This window comes from Austrofundulus limnaeus, unplaced genomic scaffold (genome assembly GCF_001266775.1).
Source record: "Austrofundulus limnaeus strain Quisiro unplaced genomic scaffold, Austrofundulus_limnaeus-1.0 Scaffold347, whole genome shotgun sequence".
NCBI classification, from domain to species: Eukaryota; Metazoa; Chordata; class Actinopteri; order Cyprinodontiformes; family Rivulidae; genus Austrofundulus; species Austrofundulus limnaeus.
Window position 1 is genome coordinate 357,734 of NW_013952749.1, and position 5,320 is coordinate 363,053.

At 37.2% G+C, this 5,320-nt stretch overlaps 1 protein-coding gene across 1 annotated transcript in view; it reads left to right on the forward strand.

The window, feature by feature from the left end:
* galnt9 (polypeptide N-acetylgalactosaminyltransferase 9) overlaps positions 1 to 5,320 on the forward strand; it is a 127,923-nt gene that overhangs the window by 119,145 nt on the left and 3,458 nt on the right. The gene's annotated exons all lie outside the window — the stretch shown is intronic.

A 5,320-nucleotide genomic window follows, 5' to 3' on the forward strand; every position in this document is an offset into this window, starting at 1 on the left:
GGCCCAAACACTCCAACCAAACTAACGGTGACGTCACCACACCGTGCTGGAACGCAAACCGTTCCATCAAAGTTTCTGTCTGGAATCCTTCAACTGGAATCAGGTTAGTGGCTTTAATTCTTTGGAAAGTCATCCTATATTGTTCTGCCACTAATCTGAATTTCCTGTGTTTAGATCTGACGAGAATCCGGTCCAAGCACTTCCTGGTTCATTCACCTCTGCACAATAAACTTTGTAAAACTTTGCCTTGGTCCGGTGCTTATTCAGAACTCAAAACTKGGTTCTTATCACTCAGAGGATATAATAACCTTGCTCACCATTTTACAAAACAGTGAAGCTAAACAGAAAGATGTTACATTGAATGTGTGTGAATGTCTGTGTTAAATATTGTAGCWGTGTTCACAACACATTTATGTGTCTATATGTAAACACACCTTTGTCACAAACAGTAACTTAAAGCTGGAATCTGCTGCTCTCATATCTGAACTTGTACTTCTGAGCACAATTACTTACAGTTTTTCTTCGGCACTTGGCAGGGAGGTTCTCTCAGGAATTCTGAGAGCTTGCCACAGTTCTTGTGTGGATTAAGTCTGTGTGTCTTTTGTCTCTTCAAGTTATCCCAGATGGATGGCATAATGTTTGGATCAGGGCTCAGTGGAGGCCGTCCCATCTGTTACTGGTCTCTTTGTTTTACTTCTTGCTGAGTGTGGTTATTTATAACTCTGCTGTACGTTTGCTGTTGTTGTCACTCTGTGTGTGAGCAGGACTAAGAAAATACCAATAAAAAAATATTAGTGCTGCATAATGAAGCAAATTGGAAATRTCCCAACAGGGTTTCTGCCAGGTATTAAAAAGTTTAAAATTCATTAAATCATTGTGTTCAAGTCCTAAACAATTTTAAATAGGTCATAATGCCCATGTAAYGCTACCTCAAATGCTAAAGAAATGTTCCCTGAGCACTTATTTATTGATTGAAGCAGCTTTCGTGTTATTGGTGGGTCCACCTCACTGGATGCAGAAATAGGAGAGGAAGAAAGAGAAGACRAGCTGTCATTAACATGGGAAAATGCAAATTTAACAACACATGGCTTCAATAGATAAGTTTAAGGCATCCATTCACCATCTTATACCCACTTCTTCCTTTCAGGGTCACTGGTGCCCATATTTAGCAGTCGCTGTGCAAGGGGTGGGGTTTACCCTGGACAACTCTCCAGTCCATTACAGGGACACATAGGGACAAACAAACCCACACCTAGGGACAATTTAGAGTTACCAATTAGCCTTGGGAGGAAGCTGGAGTACCCAGAGAAAACCCACACATGCACAGAGAGAACAAGGCAACTCTATCAAGAAAGGTCCCTGGCTAGGATTTGATTCAGAGACCTTGTTGGGAGGCAATATATCTACCAAATGAGCCATCATGCCACCTGAGTTGAAGGCATTTCTTTTGTAGATTTCTGTATGTCGTGATATAGGTCTTAAATTTCATTCTTAATAGTCTTAAAAAGTCTTAAATTTGCATTGGTGAATCTTGCAGAAACTCTGCCAGAATATCCAGGTTTATTAAAACATTTAATAGGGTGGTCCCATTTTGAGTTTTAATACTTAAGAAAATATTCTACTATGATTTGCCTTTTATAGTGTAAATCAAAGCAGAGATTCAAACTRGTTCAAAGAATTAATGCAGGGAGTATAAAATGTGTTGAAAAGGCAACAAGCTGTAATTATTTGATGCCAATTGCTTTATTTTCCCCCATTTTGTTAGGAAGATCAAGTAAAATACAAGACTTCTCGTCTTTGTAGTGTCTCTTTTAAAATTTAGTCTGRATGTGAAAGAAACATGCATGTAATGAGAAACTTCCTGTAGGAAAGTGAAGGAGAAAAAATAATATGTGTTCAGAGCAACCTTAGCTTGAGGAGATACCAGRACAAATGACTCAGAATGAGAGGCTCTTGTCCTGTTTTTATTTTATTGTTGAGGAACAAAAAGCAAGACTAGAAGACAAACATGCAAATGTTATTCAGGTGTATTTGTCTCACATTCCCATCTTGCCTATTCACCGCTCTCCTTTGCGAGCGACATGTTCATTATCTGTTATCTGATGGAGTATTATGAGGACACCAGYGGCTCACCTGCCTCCTTTCCAGAGCTTTCTGGGTTGTTTTAATCCTGATCCCAGGGGGAAGTGAACAAATGGATGTGAACTTTGCATCTCTGTATCATTAGATTACAGTGATGATCGACATTACTGTGAGTCGACAAAATTCAATTTTGTGRGACACTGTGACTTTGGATTCGCTACCTTTACTTGTGAAAAATAAAACTGGTCTAAATAAATCCTGCTGTGCTCTGAGCAATGAGTCACTCTGCCAGCACTTTCTTTAGAAATCTAAATCACAAGTTACCTTTGTTCAGTCGTTAAGTGCAGTGAAAACCTGCATCTTTGATTATAAAGCCATTTTCACCCAACACAAAAAGCCTTGTCAAGTCTTCATGAGGTTTCATTACAACATATCTGCATGACAAATGTTACACACAAAGGTGAAACCAGTTTAAAATATAAAAATGTAAATTCTTGATCTTTTCAAACTATCAGCTTCATACTGCAAATTWAATTGTACATTTGTACCTATTAACTTAAGGAAATGTCCAGTTGTTTTGTCAAATTAAAAAGAGGCCACCACTTTAGACTTACTGGTTTCTTATAACATGTCATTTTACAATTAAAAAGAGGAGAATTTCAMGCTGGCACACAAATAGGATTGTGTTATACAGTATATAACAGAGGTTGATGGGAGCAATAAAAAAATTTAACATACTGTAGGAAAAATATGCTTTGTTCAAAATGGTATGTCCGAATAAACAGGAATCCACTTGGATTTCTTCTTAAAACTTTTTTTTTCAATCTTTTGACTCCAGTCAGGTACAGCACTCAGCAGGCCTCAGTGTAAGACCTTGGGCTGAAACAAAGCAAAACAGCTGCCCTGCTCTTAGAGACTCTGCAGCACACTGACAACTTCTTTTTACTATAATAATGAAGTGAGCTTATGATGTTCATGACTTCCTGGTTACACCCCTGGAGGTGTTACRTTTTACGTCAGATATCAGAACGTAACACATTCTTGTTTAGGCTAAAGAAAGAACACATTATAAGACACACCAACTCTTATTCTGTTTAAACTTAAAGGCTGCAATAATCAGAATGTATAAAATACAATACTGCCTCTAATATTCAATTAATCAGTTACAACATTTCCTTCAATACGGTCAGAGAACAGACGTAAAATAGCAGCTCAAATGTTTCCTGTTTAAAATTCTTCACATTCATTCATTTACCTTGTTCTAAAAAATGGTGTGGCCTGCTACATTAAGCTAAAATAAAATCATTATTAATAATAATAAAAGATTAAATCATTGGGAAACCAAAGAAATTCCAACCAAAAAAAGCTTCTCTTTGATAAAAACTCAAACAGAAGTCAATCCATTTACATTATCATGTAACATCAGGTCAGGACAGGATGAGGCAGCAATGCCTTAATTATTCATTTATTAGTCTTTTACCTTTCATTGTTACCTTTCTTTAGCTCTGARTAGCGTATCCCTTTTTTTATTCAGAAAATTTTTGTGAACTGTGTCAAGATTATGAGGTGCTTTACTAATTTTATGCYGAGGATACTTTGGTGTACACGCCATGAAAAATAACATCTAATATAACCCCAATACAACCTCCTTTTTTCAACAGCTGACTTCTGAAATGGACTCTATTAAGTCTCCCCAGACTACTGGGATGAACTATGATCAGTAATCTGTGCTCCCACTATTATTCCCAGTTGGTGCAAAGTGCTGTGGCTACACTTCTTAGTGATAGAAACAGGCCCAAATCCTGCCCCCGGGCACCACTTTCCTYATAACCAACTCACATTTCTTACACACAGTCCGTGTGCCTTCTCCTCCAGTACACACAAACACAAACACACGTTTGTTCTTATATCCCCATGGGGACTTCATATTGACTTCTCTTCATTTACCAGTCATTTCTGTAGCCTCACGCTGACCCCAAACACTAAGTCTAACTTCACAGGTAGATACCTCACCCTAAACCTAACATAAACTCAGTTTATACATTAGTTCTAAACCAGACCCCTGACCCACCAAGGATATTTCCCCCAATGGGGACTGGGCTTTTGTCCCATAAGGAACAGTGGGTTTCCTCACCATGCTGTGTGTTTTAGGACAAAGTTCCAAAGTTGCCTCCACCAGATAGCAAAAACATGTATGTGTACACAGATGGACATACAGGAACCATGTCCCTACTGGACAATAGTTAATTGATTTTATGTGATCTTACAGTACTGATTTCACTGCAGTGTGTGCACATGCCAATATTTATATGTCTTCAACATTACTTTCTATTTTAATTATTAAAAATTTTAAATATTTTTATTTTATTGATTTGAAGCATCTTCCTCCAATTTTTGTACTGCTTACCTGGTTTTGGTATTGATCTAAAAATTCCACTGCTTATTTTACTTGGTCATCCTCCATGAAGCCAGTATCAAACTGCAACCTTTGRAATTCATGATTGTAATTAGAACTTAGGCATTTTTTTAGTTGCAGTTTCTGAAGTTCTGAAGTTGCCCTGAATCTGAAGTAAATTCAACTATTGTGACAGAAAATTTGTCACACTTGGCAAAAATATTAACTCAGAGTYACAGTATGTTCTATTGGGAAATCAGGCTTTTTCTCTTTCAGCTTTGAYTACGAAAGTTTCTGAATACTAAAAYTGGGTGTACAGAGAACATGATTTACAAAAAGGCTGTGTGTTATTTTGCAGTTGTAAAACAGAAACAACCAGAGATATTGCATATATCTAATGCAAAACATGAAAAATGGTTCAATCTACCAACCAAATGRCAAAACCCCAGTGGTTTGCCCTCATTTAAATGAGATTTTATGCATGCAGACAAAAATAAACAAGTAAAAAAAAATAAATGACTAAATCCAACCGATTCGTTAAAGACAAGTTTGCAACAATAAGTTAGTGTGAAACAGTTTCTGCTGCTGATACTGTACATTACAAAGAAAAAGTGCACCCCTTAAAAATGGGACTATGTAAAAATGAAAAAGATACAATGAAGGTTTAAAAAGGTTTTCTATGTTCTGTCTATGYAGCAAGACCTTTCAAAAAATGACTGCAGTTTGCAGCATTGTGAAAATAATAACATAGCTACAGCCCATACTGTGTGTGTGTGTGTGTGTGTGTGTGTGTGTGTGTGTGTGTGTGTGTGTGTGTGTGTGTGTGTGTGTGTGTGTGTGTGT